The sequence below is a fragment of the Pararge aegeria genome, chromosome 13 (genome assembly GCF_905163445.1).
Source record: "Pararge aegeria chromosome 13, ilParAegt1.1, whole genome shotgun sequence".
NCBI lineage: Eukaryota > Metazoa > Arthropoda > Insecta > Lepidoptera > Nymphalidae > Pararge > Pararge aegeria.
The window spans coordinates 11,320,949-11,336,359 of NC_053192.1; positions in this window are offsets into that span (position 1 = coordinate 11,320,949).

The following is a 15,411-nucleotide window of genomic DNA, read 5'->3' on the forward strand; positions in this document are numbered from 1 at the left end:
TTGCCGTAGGTAGAACGTAGTGTTTATATTCTCTTTGGCAGTAGGTGTGAAATATAGTTGCCAAATTTAAAAATAGAATTAGATAGTTATTTTATGAAACAATATTATGTTTTTATTTGTATCACACATATGTATATGTGGAACTAAAGGATTTTGTCCGCGTAAATATAAGGCAACGTTAAAAGAGAGACATATACTGTCGCGGATTTTTTTTGGACTTTTAAAGGGGAACAACTTGTCATACATGATTTTAAAAAAGCTCTCAAAAGAAAAAAAAAACCCCAACTTTGAAACAATCTTCATTGGTGCTATGCTCCTATTGGCCTAAGCGTAATTATCTATATTGAATATAGTCTATGGCCTTTTTCGATAAATAGGTCCAACACAGAAAGAATTGTCAAATCGAACCAGTAGTTCCTGAGATCATCCCGTTCAAGTAAACAAACAAACTCCTCAACTCTTCTCCTGTATAAGACATAACTAAGTAATTATTGCTTAATATACAATATTTCTGTGAATGTATGTGTATATTATTAGTCTTATAGTTTAATATTATAGTTTACTAGCGTAGTTTACTAGCAAAATCCAGCCCGCTTCGCCGGGCTAGATTTTGCTTTATTTAATTTAAACAATAAACTTACATCATTAAATTTTTAATTTTAGTCTCATAATATATTAAATCATTTATTACTCTCCGTATTAATTCTCTTCTATTCTCTTCTCGAGCGGAGAGCGGGACCCAACAATAGAATGTCATCATAGTAAATAAAAGCTGTATTTGTTAGTTTGACAGTTCAAAAATAGGAGTGCTCCGATCGTCACCAAACTTTACAGGATTACTCGCCAGGTCAATCCGGAGATTCCCTAAACGTTTCATTGAAATCGGTCCAGCCGTATCGGAGCCTATACGGAACATACCCACACACTTTATCTTTTATATATATAGATTGTATATGTTATGTTTTTTCTAACTTACACCAACCACTATTATTTGTAACTGTTTTTCTCCTTCCATGTTTTGGAAACCGATCCTTCCAATTTTATTATTATTATGAACGCCTTTTAGAGTAGCTGTGGCCGCTTCTCACCTGCAGCTTTAATGGCTCAACCAGAACCATGTTACGTTTAAGCTTTGGCGAGAATCTTACACCAGAAAGACTTTATCATCATCATCATTCACAGCGTATTAAAGTCCAACAGCTGGGCCTACCACCAGTCCACCTCCTGCCTATAGGATATATGCTTTTGGAGCATAAACCCACCCCATTGCAATATCGGTTGGTACTCCTAATTACGGGACTGGACAAATAACTTAGAATAATTCAGAAATTCTCGATAGAAAAACCTTATAATCTACTCAAGAAACTAACAGATGCCGAGAACCAAACCCTCGTCACGGAACAGTTCACGGTTCTTCTTTTTGCTCTTTTCCGGCATAAAAAATTTACATTGCAAACTAATTTAAGATTTATTTTTCTATCTTGTGGGAGATGAAAGCGTAGCCGGATGCTACCAGAAATCTTGTCATTAAGAGAATGGTTACTATACAATTGATGAATTTCTTAATTAAAGTCTTTAACATATACCTAGTTTAATCTTGTGCATTGTTAGTGTTACGACTACACTCTTATATCGAATGCACTATGAGACTCCATAGTAATTATTAAAAACACAGGTGTTAAGTGTTACGTGGTTTTATAAGTAAATACCTACATACCTAAACATGATATATACTTAAATAGCAAAGTGCAAACTGCAAATCAAACCATTGCCAACTCATCTATAATAATATAAATAATTGCTTTGATCATAATAATGTAACCTTGACAACTAATTAATTTTATTTATAGGTGTATTAATATGCAAAGGTAATTATTGAAGTTACCGTATGTTATAAGATTTTTAATTAAAATTAAAACTAATAATACCAAAGGGCTACTTTAAATCTCTACTGATATCTATATATCAATACGTGAAAAAAAGCAAAAACTTTGAAGATACCCCTTTTTACGAACGGAGGAGTATGACATTTCCCACACTAGTTTATATAGAGAAGAAGTTTATAATGCTATTTATAATTTTAATTAAGCATAAAAATACATTTAATCAATAAAAAAACATAACCATATTACTATGTTATTGAAACACAGGCATATATAGTCTTTTTAAGTAGTGACATAGGACAAATAAACTTTTAGCCTTGGCGAATCGGTGAATATCTTTGACAAGCGAACCTTTATAAAGTTCAAACTATAAAGTAAAATTTAAATCATTCGTGGTTTAATTTCGACCACTAGCATATACTATTGCGCCTCTAATCAAATATAAGACATTCGTTCACCCGAATGTCCGGTAAAAAAATTGCTTCGTGCGTAACAGAACGCGTTTATTAACGTACATAAGTAGGTACCCTTATCGTAATAGTAATGTAACACGATGGTTCAGTCTCAAGACTTATGACGATAAAGGTATGACAAAATGTAAAATTGCACTATTTGACGTTTATCCTGCGAATTAAAACCAACTAACCAACCAAGCAGTTTTACCCCAGGAAAACTTAAAGAATAACATAAATAAATCATCAATCCTCAATAACAGTGGACTGCTTGATTAAAGATCTCTGCCAATGGGATGGTTTGCCCGTAATCACCACACTGGGCAGACAGATTCGTGATCGCAGGAGATGGTATAACAATATTTATTAACGCAAGACGTTTTACTTAACAAAATTACCTTATCGCGTTCGAATATGATACTTACAGTCAATTCTTCATATTTTAGAGTTATTAGTGTAGATAGAAATAGATTAATAAAGACATAGAATCATGTGTTATACGATTATCTATGTAGCTATTGTTAGAACTATTGTAGGATAGCGATGAGGCCACGAATAAATGCAAATAAACATACCATACAAAAATCACTTTATTAATTTACTTTATAAACTATGACAATATGAACTTATTGTCTACAACCTCGCATTTCACTCCCTGACCCTTCAGAGAACGATCCACGAGCCAAGAAGAAAAACCCAATCCCCAGCCAAAACTCACAGCAGTCACAAAACTCAAAATCCAATAAATTTGATTGGTTCCCACCGTTATGCGTCCACCGGCGTTAACCAATCGGAGAATGAAAACCGATCGTCACGTTCAAAAATAAGATTAAATAAAAAAAAATAACAAACAAGTGAAAATTACAACGCTAGTTAAATTGAAATCCTAACACTACATACCTACCTATCCGAATAAACTGAATCTTGTAAGTACTAATCAGGTACATAATATTTGTCCCGTTTATTATAAAACGGGACAAAAATTATGTACCTGATATATGTTTCGGGTCCATGGAATCACAGTGTCATTAGGAGATATTTCATTTGGTGTAATAGGCCCATATTTTGCGCAAAGGTTCAGCCTGTTAGTTCCACGCGGGCATGCCTTGTTTATTAGATTTTTGTTGACCTTCCTAGCCTAGTGGTAAGCTCTGTCGTATAATTGGAGGACCCGGATTCGACCACAACATATCAAAATTTCCTTTCTTGCCTAGTTATTACCATATAGACAGAGACGTGCCGGCGAAAAATTTTGCGTTACGGTACGATGCCGCCTAATGTGTGACGAAAATAACAAGAAATCGTACACATAATCTATATATATATAATGAAAATGGTGTTCCTTTGAGGCTCAATCACGCTTAAACCACTGATCGTATCGACATGAAACTACCACCATTCGATGCGAAATTTTTCCTAGATGGTTTATGGCTATTTATTTTTCGAATTCTAACGTTCCTTCATTTTTTTATTGCTGTTTTACTTTTATGAACATTTATCCCGCTAATAAAAACGTTTTCTCTTGATTCTTTTGTTTTCATGGATTTCAACGGAGTTTACTGAACGGATAATGTTCTTTTACATTCAGCTAAGAATCTACTTACAAACTTCCACGCATCCACCCACTAACTCCCACGCACCCCTGCACACCCACTTTCATTTTTTGATAAAAATAAAATGCCGTATCTATGATCGAGTATCACTTGAGAACGGCTGGACCGATTGGGTTAATTTTTTTTTGTTGTCTTCAGAATTGTCATGAGAATGTTTATATGTAAGAAAATTTTAAAAAAGTCTGCTAAAACGTTAAAAATTTCGATGATAATCGAAGTATTCCAATTTCTATAGTTACTCATCACGAAATCTTGGGAACTATAGGACTTAGAAATGTGAAACTTGGTAGGAATATTACTTTCGTTATGTAGAGGTCAACTAAACACGGATTTTAAGAAATTCATTCCCCAAAGGGGATTGCGGGGGCGTTAACAATGAACAATTCCCGTTTTTAAACTATAGCTCCTATAAATTCCAAATTTGGTAGGAATCTTCTGTAAGAGATGTAGAAATAGTCTATGAATGAATTTTACGGTAGCTCACCCCACAGGGGGTTGCGGGGGTGATTTAACAATGAAAATTTTTATTTTTTAAGCCGTAGCTCCTACAGGCTCCAAATTTAGCTAGAGTCGTCTATATGTGATGCAGAAATGATTTAAGAGCGGATTTTACAACAACCCACCGCCAAAAAAGATTGCGGTGGTGGGTGTTAAAATGTGAAATTTCTATTTCCAAACTGTAACCTCTATAGACTTTATATTTGGTAGTAATCTTTTATTTGTCATGCAGAAATCATCTCAAATAGGATTTTACGAAATTCTATTTCCAATAGGGATTGGGGGGGTGGGTGTGAGAATGTTAAATTTATGTTTCCAAACTGTAACTTCTACAGACTCGAAATGATTATTTTTTAATTGTTTAAATAGAAAAGGTTAAAGTCAATTGTTTTATTTTTTTTTATTTAATTAATTTCATTTGTTTTTATATAACCTTATTAATTTTATGATAAAACGTCAGTTCATAAGCGGTTGAGAAGTGAAATAAAAATGTCAGACAGAGAAAGTATTGAAAGTTTATGTTTGTGTGCTGACTATGTGTTTGGTTCTAAAAACTGATCTCATGAGATAAAAGCTCAAACTTTAGGTAAGTAATGATTTGTAAAATATATTGATATATAATTAAATTGTAAATTACAAATTTTTATTAATAATTTGGCATTAACTATCAAAAGAATCAAGAAAGTCTTATATTGGATGTTTCACAACAGTCCGAATCACTTTAAGTGACAGAAGATTCCATGAAGGGATTGGTTGCTTTGAAGAATACGATAATATAAGTGAATTTTCCTTTGCAGAGATTAGAGAGGTGAATGTGCATAAAAAATAAAATAAAGTGATGATAAAGTTTAAGAGTTAATTATGAATGTAATAAAAATTATTTAAATTTATCTAGAAATCGTTAATTGACGGAATTTATAACGCTTTATTATACTTTCAAGAAATACGAACTTATTTTGAGAGAAAAGAACAAGAACGAATGATGCGTTTGGTTAAACAGGCTAAACAACAGCAGGAGTGGAAATTAAAAAGTAATTTTCTATTTGTTGATTGAGATACTTATATAAAACATAACAAATAAATTTAATTTTAATACAACCCCAACAGATGAAAAAAACATCGCGACGGAATCAACTGAGATAGAAGACGAAGAAGTCATAGAAGGAAGAGTAGGTGAAAAAGTGGATAAGGAGATATCTTTTAATAAGATATATATTAATTTATCATTTGTGATAATAAGTTTATTTATAAATCGGATATTAAATATTTATAAATTGCGTAAAAATAGTGAAATTATGGCGAAAAAAAGAAAAGCTCAAATTGGCCGATCGACACGTAAAACGAAGAGACAAAAAATAGTACGTTCACAACAATTTGTCGATGAAGCTATTGACGAAAATATTGTCAACAACAACGATATAAATAATGAAGAAATTAGAGAAAATAATATCAATGACAACAATAATAATAATAATAATGATGCAAGTAATATCAGAAACAACAATAACAATAATAGTAATGATTCTAGACCATACAATCAACCTTCATGGGGAAGGCAAAAAAAAATAGTGCATTTAATTATGACATAAGAATTAGTTATGAGAGTGATTCTACTTTCCATATTGGAAAGATGTCACTAATTTGCTCGTATTGTTCTGCGTTACGGTGGAAAGATGAATGTTCTTCAATTTGTTGTTTGGGTGGAAAAGTATCTCTACCTCCAATTTTACAACCTCCTCAACCACTTTACTATTTAATAAAAGGATTACACACCAAGTCCAAACATTTTCTTGAAAATATACGGAGATATAATGCTGCTTTTCAAATGACGTCATTTAGAGCTTCTAAAATTTTTAATGATACATACATGCCTTCGTTTAAAGTTCAAGGACAAGTTTATCATACTATTGGTAGTATTTATCCTGTTGAAGTAAATGAAGAAAAGTTTTTACAAGTTTATTTCATAGAAGACTTGAATCGTCAAGCTCAAACTAGATGTAACAATATCGATAATATTGACAACGATTTAATAACAAAACTTCAATTGATGCTTCATCAGAATAATATCTATGTACAAAATTTTAAATCGGCTATTGAATGTGTGATTGTGATTGTGTTAATTTAAGAATTATTATACGATCAGATAAAAAACCTTTTGATCAACATACGCGAAGATATAATGCACCCACTTCAAATGAAGTTGCCGTATTAATGGTTGGGCAAGAATTTAATAAAAGAGACATCGTCCTTAATCTTCGTAACAATACTCTTCAACGTATAAATGAAATACACCGTTCTTATGATTGTTTACAATATCCTTTAATTTTTTGTTACGGAGATGACGGATATTCAATAGATATTCCACAAGTCAATCCTGTTTCTAGACAGCCAATTCAAAATAAAACTGTATCAGCTATGTCATTTTACGCTTTTAGAATTATGGTTCGGCATAATAACCACAATCATTTGCATTATTTTAGATCAGTATTTAGTCAATTTTTAGTCGATATGTATGCGAAAAATATTTTAAATTTCAGAAAAAAAAAATAAAAATTAACAAAAAAAAGCAAAAAAAAAATATAAATAAAGAAAAATAAAAATTAACAAAAAAAGCAAAAAAAAAAAAAAATATAAATAAAAAAAAATAAAAATTAACAAAAAAAGCAAAAAAATAAAAAATAAAAATGATGAATAAAATTTAATTTATTTCCTTTGAAAATTCGCCCAGCGAAGCGGGCGGGGACGGCTAGTATATTATAATTACAATATACCTATCTACCCATGAGATAATATAGGTACTCGTAGTTACTTGGTAGGTATATAGGCATACTATTTTATAGAAGTGTTTTCAACTGAGAATTGTTGCATTGTGATTTGGAACTTATCCAAAACTACCAATATATAACTACTAAGGTACCTACTTACTTTTTATTATATCGTTGAGAATTGAATGTATTCATTTGAATTTGTATCTACGCAAATCTTTAGGGGAAATAAAAGTACACTGTATTTATTTTAATTTATTTAAGCCTTATAAATTTCTTGTCTTAACTTATACAAATACAATTAAGAAGTTATGTATTGCTTAGCCTATTATTCCAACTATTATTACTTTATGTATAATTATTATGTATCAGGAACCTTCTCCGGTGTAGGCATCCTCCAAGGCTTGCCATTTTTCTCTTTCCTGAGCTATTTGGATCCATTGTGGACCCGCGATTTTCTTAATATCATCATCCCATCGAGTGCACGGTCTGCCTCTGTAGCGCTTGCCTGGTGGGCCTCCATGTGTTTACTGTTTTAGTCCACCTGTGATCTGTTAGGCGTGCCATCTGACCCGCCCATTTTCACTTTAGTTTTTTTTGCGTATCTTAGTGCATCGATTACTTTTAGAATAGAATTACACTGTCTAATATAATACAAAATCCTTTCAACATATAAACCTATAGATACTGCCCGGTACTTAGTGCTGCGTGGGAGTCGATTAGTTTTGAATTATCAGTTATAAAATGCTGCCTACGATTATGAGATAAGCTTATTTAAATTTCAGCCCAATCAGTTTAGTTAATGTGGTGTGAAGAAATAACAAACATCCAAAAATACAACCTTGCACATTATTTTTGTTAAGTTGAGTAGGCATACAGGTATTGACGTAAAGGGTAAAACTACTACAAACATGTTTAAAAAAAAAAACTTAATACGACGTCAAGAAAACGTTTAGTGTCTACTATAATAAAATAATTATTATGATCAACATCTGACTCGAACAAATCATTAACACAAGAGCCACAAATACCTAACGCTTACAATGTAATATCGAGTACTTACTTACGGTACTAATTTTATCAGCTTCCTAGAAAAAACACACGAGAAGCTTGTAGGTACAATATTTCAAAACAGTCGACATAAATCCTTTCCATCAGATCAATGAAATATTTGCAATACCGATCTCCCTACCTTCTTAAAAATATTCCTATTTTTGTCTAAAAGCCACTAATTAACGCCATTAATTTCAATGTAATACGTATACATATATATATTTTATATATATTTTTTAATATGTATTCATATTTATATATTGCGCAGCTACCTCAACTAACTTTACTGCCTTTAACTACTTTTTCCAAGGGTTGTCTGAAACAGATTCCTTTAGCAATAAGACCGCCTTTGCATACTAATATTTCTTTAAATTTACTAAGTTGTCTTTTGTGTTGTTTCTTTTTTTGTGTGCTATAAAGTGTCTTATCTATCTATCTTCTACATTAATTTCTGAGTGTGAAGAGAGTTTTAGTACCCTATGCCTTTAAAAAAAAGGAATGAAGATTAAAATAAAAATGTTAAAAATTTAAATTATTCTACTATTTCCCTTTCATTTGAGTCCTTTCATAGTGTCTCCTAGTCAAACGCTTTTATTTGATACCCATTATTTATATCGAGGGAGGTGTAAAAAATTAAGTAATCCGCCATTTTGTTATGGCGGCCATAATGGACCATTGGATTTTCATCAAACATAGCTAAGAACACTCCAGACTAATTCACCTCTCAAGCAAAAAAAAAGCAGTTAAGATGCTACAGACACACACACATACAGACACGTCAAACTTAAACACCGCGTCGTTTTTGCGTCAATGGGAGGTGCAAAATTCCTCATGGTTTCGTCAAAGAACAGCAAGCGAGTAGCTGAACCAGCAAATTACGAAAGACCTAGTGCAGCATTCGACGTCCATCTATGTCACCTCATCATCATCAACAAAATAAGAAGTTATATTACCCTCTAATCCGAACCCGTGCTCATATTTCCGTAGGTACAGTAAAGTTTACACGAGGCAGAGCTGAATAAATTGCCTCCAACGAATGCATAGCGGGCGGTAAAGGTTAACAACCCGGGCTCAATGTACCACGTGCAGTCGTGTTAGGGGGCTGCCACATGTTACAGGTTACAGGACAATGTCCCGAGTCGCTTCGTGATGCTTGCTGGAGCAGAGATAACAAAGAAAACTCGGTGTGTTGGCGAGAACGAATTTTCTAACCGTAGAAATCGATGTTAAAATTGTCGCGCGACGAGGTCATTATCTACCCGTTACTCGTATGTTTTCCATAGAGATAGACGAGATACTGGGTAGACATAACTCTATCGCGCATGCTAGTCCTACTGGTATCTCATAATTACTAACATTTAGTTTTTTTTGCTCCTGAGACCTTTTTGTTGCTCAGTAAAATAAAAAAATTCGGTAAAATAGATTCAGCTGCAGTTTTCTCGTTTTCACTTTGGCACTGGAAATTCGCAAGCCAGCAAGTCAGCGGAAAGCTTATACTATTGGTTACGAAAGTCACAGTAGCAGAAAACTGTCTCTACTATACAAATCACTTTTTTGCCATTGTAGCAAGAAAATCTTGCGATCCCCAGGATATAGCAAGTTCTGCTTAAAGAAATTTAAATTTCAAATAATTTGCACTGATAGGTATATTAGTAGGCGGAATATGCCAAAGCTACAATTAATTGTAAAATAATGAATGCCAATCTAAAGAAGATCACGTATTACTGTTATTTGTATCGTCTAGTTCAGGTGCCTCAAAAATATTAATTATTTTATCTTTACTCGGTCTAGAACAATGGCGCCTGAATACTCTGCTAGCTCCCTGTTATTGGTAATTGTGTAAAATGCAAGAAATATTGTAACTAGCCACCCCGTAGCGTGTTGTCGATCGCAACCCTACAACACCCCCACCCACTGCTGTATACCTAACCTTAAAGGCACATAATTAAGTACATAAGTAACACGGTAAAAGACTAATATTAAAGCATCAAAAACCACTCAACTTTCGAGCTGTTTCACGCACAAACATTTAGTCAATACATACCATTTAGCAGAAAGTAATTATTTTACCTCTAATGTTCAAAATGATTACCATAGAATGGGAAATTGAGAAACAGTTCGTTAATTTTTTCGCAGGTGTAAAGTGAGAAATGCGCAGGGCGTTTTACCGTTTTTGGACACAATGCAATGTATAAAATAATGAGTTAATGAGGATTCGGAATGTTAAATAAATAAATAAATAAAAAATCCTTTATTGCCATACACTATTGTTAATACAAAATTAATAACTAAAAGAATCATCAATAAATATTAACAATATGGCAAATGGCCGCTAACTCAGCCTTATGCTGTGCATTAGCAACAATGCGCAGCGCTGATTTTCAGTCTGCACCAGTATCAGACTGAGCAAACAACCGCGACGCCCGAGTAAATTTTAGAAAGAAATATAAATAATAAAAAAAAAAATCCAAATAAACTGTAAAAGAGAGCCAATAAAACTAAAACTAACACAAACTTAAATTAAACAAGTAGGTAAATAAAAGTAATTAAAGAAAATTAAATTAAATTGTAGAAAAAACAAAAAATAAATACATAATTATTCCAAACAGTACTCATTTTGCATAGACAAATCTCGCTGCTTCAATTTGTAAGCTAAGGTATAAATTTTTTAGCTTGTGTTTAAATACTATTTCGCCAAGAATATTATCACATGTACGGAACGGAGGAGGAAGATCATTCCAGATCTTGGCCGCAGCGAATCGAAAACGGCCCCTGAACCCTGCCTTTTTGTGTTTAGGGGTGGCTAGTTTCCATTTATTAATAACCCGCCTTGTATCATTATCTCTTTGCCAGTGCAGTTTCTCGTACAGGTACGGTGGACACTTACCATGCAGTATTCTGTATATCATCATTGTCAGGTGCAGGTTCCTACGTGATTTCATATTTAGAATATTGAGACTGTTAATTACGGGTGTGATATGACTTCTACGGGGCAAATCGTAACAGAACCTTGTACAAGCATTTTGCACACGTTGTATAGCATTTTCAGTTTTCCTTAACAGTCTAGGTCCATATATTGCGTCACAGTAATTAAACGATGACAAGATAAGAGACTCCACCAGAATCTGGCGAACTTTCTCTGTCAGAAAACGTCGTACACCGTAGAGTACCTTTAACTTATAGAACGCGTTACGTATTTTGATATTAAGGTGTTCACTAAATCTCAGGTCTTCGTCTAGGTAGAGACCTAGGTTTTTTGCAACAGCGACGCGTTCTAAAACTTCACCATTCAACGAAATCAACGGGTTCCTCCCCTGTATCATTGCCCTTTGATGTTTGTTACCCAGAATCATATACTTAGTCTTTTTCGCATTAAGAACTAGCATATTGTCCTCGGACCATTTAGCAACGGACTCTAGGTCCCGCTTGACTAATTCCACCGCGTCTTTTGTGGATTTGGGATTAAAATGATAGTATAATTGTGTATCGTCTGCGTAGAGATGTGCACTGCAATATTTGATACTTTGTAGTATATCTGCGGTATATATTATAAATAATAAAGGACTTAGACTCGAGCCCTGTGGTGTACCACGTGGGACAGTTTTTACCTGCGATATGAGTGGTTCTATACTGTTAGCGTCAATAGCTACGAATTGTCTTCTGTTGATTAGGAATGACCTAAACCACGCACATGCCTTTGAATCCACCCCGTAATAGTGCAGTTTCGCCAACATGAGTTCAACATCAACGCAATCGAACGCTCTGGAAAAATCCAGCAGCACGAGAATGGTACCCTCTCCTCTGTCTGATGCCGAAAGAATGTCATCTGTGACCGCTGCTAGCGCAGTTGCCGTTCCATGAGCCTTCCTAAAGCCGGATTGTACCGCCGGGAGTAGGTTATGTGCTTCCAGAAACGTAGACAGTTGGCAACAAATCAGCTTTTCTATGATCTTAGCCATAGCTGGAAGTATACTTATCGGTCTTAGGTCCGAGAAATCTGCAGCACTAGCGTTTTTTGGCAACGGTATGACCTTTGCAAGTTTCCAGGAATCAGGGAATTTTTTTTCTGAGATGGATGTATTTATAATAAACGTGATTACTGGTAAGGTCCGTGGAAGCGATAATTTGATCATATCTATCGAAATATCATCTTGGCCCGCTGAATTGGTTGTGATACCCTTAATTGCCTTCCTAACTTCCTCTTGAGAGCAAAATTGTAAGGAAAAAACGCTATCCGAGCACCTATTTTGTACAAATTTATTTAATGTCCCTGAAGGCACGGTAGGGCTACTAGGCAATGTTAAGAAATTATTGTTTATTCTGTTCGGATCCTTCAAGTGTTCTGGTATATTAGAGGTGTTTTTGTTGCCGAACGGTGAATTTTTTTTAAAGTGATACCACATTTTACCTGAGTTTTTGGCATTATTATTTACGTAAAACGTAAAATAGGCTGACTGCTCCCTTTTGATGCTAGCATTGGTGAGATTCTTAAGATTCCGATAGTATACCCAGTTTGAATTTACGTTGTATTTATGTGCTCTTTTTAACGCTTCATCTCTTAAGTTCATCATTAGTTTGATGTTCTCCGTTATCCAAGGGTGCGGATTCTCATTATCTTTAACGTACGTGGTTGGTGCATGTTTGTCAAACAACCCTAGTAACGAATTGTTGAACTGTTCCACCATCTCGTTAATATTCTCCATAAACATTATATTGTCCCACGGTATAGCGTGTAGATCTTCGTAGAACATTTTTTCGTTAATTTTATTGAAACTTCTCCTAGAAATGTAGCGTACCCGCTTTTTGGGCTTTTTAATATTAAAAACTGCTATTATCAAATTGTTCTTAATTCTGTGCTTAAAGGTATCCTAAATTATTTTAAACCAGCTGTTACCCGCTTTCTTCGTCCGCGTTTATTACGGTTTTCAAAGAATAGCAAGTAGCCAATATGCAATAGCAACTCCCCCTCATTTTAACTAATTATATGCCAAAAATTAAGTTTATCGGTTGCTTACTTAGGGCGTGAAGTAAGGACAAATAAACACATTTCGCATTTATAATATTAGTTAGTCTAAATATTTGTATTTATAATAGCAGTTGCTAGTCAGTAAAGATGTGAAATGTATTTGTGTATAGACCCAAATCCGGTCGGCTGGTAAACTTTAAATTGAGTTTGAGTACATAATTATCTTTTGGGTGTAATTTAATAGGCTGCTATCAGCAACTGAGTTGGAGGAGCTATTTTGACTAGCATGGAGTTGGCTCCAACTACGATAAGTATGCCTCCATATCTACCTATCTATAGGGCTATCATTTGAATTTGAAACTATATTCTGAATTTATTGATTTCACGGCCGATTGGCACAGGTTGCAGCGACCCTGCTTTCTGAGTCCAAGGTCCTGCTGGAAAATGTTTGTGTGATGAGCGTGAATGTTTTTCAGTGTCTGGGTGTTTATATTTATATTGCTATTTCTTTTTTAAAGTATATATTTCATAAAAATATTCATCAGTCATCTTAGTACAAATAACACAAGCTACGCTTACTTTGGGGCTACGTGGTAATGTGTGTATTGTCATAGTATATTTATTTATTTATTATTTATTTATTTATTTATTGATTTTCAACCACTAATGTAATAATAATACACAATCGATTAAGACACTTGATATACTTATATACATAATACATACTTGATTCTAATCTTGTTTAAAAATATACTTTTTACTTATCTAGGCTTCACAAATCACAGCTAATACAATCGTGGTATAATTTACTACATATATAGCTTGTATACTGGAGACGGAAGTAAGAAATTTTCATTCCCACTAAAGCCCGAAACCGAACCAGTAACTTTATAAACTAAACATAGTAAAATTTTGCACTGAGAAAGTATTAAATTTGCATCCTGCTGATGATGGTACTCTTTGTCCCGAAAAAACAGTAACCATTGTAGAACAAAAATGAAAAGGAAAAAATAAGTTTCCAAATTGCCCTCTCCGGGGATCGAATCTGGGACCTCCCACTTGTAAGACCAACCCGCTCAACACTGCACCATGGGGGTCAAAATAATTTAATTAATTTGTTTGTACGGTTTACATTTTGTTTTTAACTGTCTACTACTTCGAATATTGCTATTATTAATTTGATCGTTATGCAATTCAGTTATAAATTTTTAATTGCATTAGGTAGATACTAGGCATCCTGCACCTTTTTACCGTTTTACATTACTTAAGGAGAATGGTCAATAAATACTATCCAATCGGCAAGAGACGCAACTTTAGTGAGTTTACCTTTAGCAGTTTATTGCTTTGATTTAATTGACATCTATGTATATATGTTATAAATGAATTGCTGTTCGTTAGTCTCACTAAAACTCGAGAATGGCTGGACAGATTTAGATAATTTAGGTATATCACCTAGCGCCTCCTAAGCAGTAATACCGATTTTTATAAAAATGTATGTGTATATTTCAATGGGTTCCTGGTTGGTTACGTTATAACAAGTTGTTGGTTATAAAACTGTGTTTGATTTTTGGGTACGGATTTTGAAGATTAAGTAAATAAAAGTTATAAAAAAATTTTACTCTAATATTTAATTATTCCTTAATGGGAAATCTGGCACTTATTTCAAAATTCATTATCATCCCTTAACAAAACAGTTTTACCTTCGATAAAACTTTTTAACTTTAAACTTTGTTAATAGGACGTGCCGACAGATTTACATAATATTTTTATACTAACGAATCCCTGCGACTTCGTTCGTGTTCAACTTCTGATGAGTAAAATTGCCCCATACAATCATTCATTCTACGACCCACCGTATAGCATCGCCCGCCCATTACCTGATTTCTAAGGATCAAGGCGTGATGTATCATAGCTTATTTAAAACCTTTCCTTTTTCCTGCGCCTTCTAACTAAAAACTTTCATGCCTTACTTAACCCCTTTGGTGGTAGAATTTTTATTAATAAAACATGTATTTCTAGGACTAAATATTTATATTCATCAAAATAATTTAAATATGTCGGACTTTCACGCATAGCCATAGGTACTTACCTCATCCCTTATTTAACCTGTTGGGGTAAAATTTCGAAAAGGTTAAATAGTCTATAGCTCTCCTCAAAAATCGTGTTAGGATTAGCGCGTTC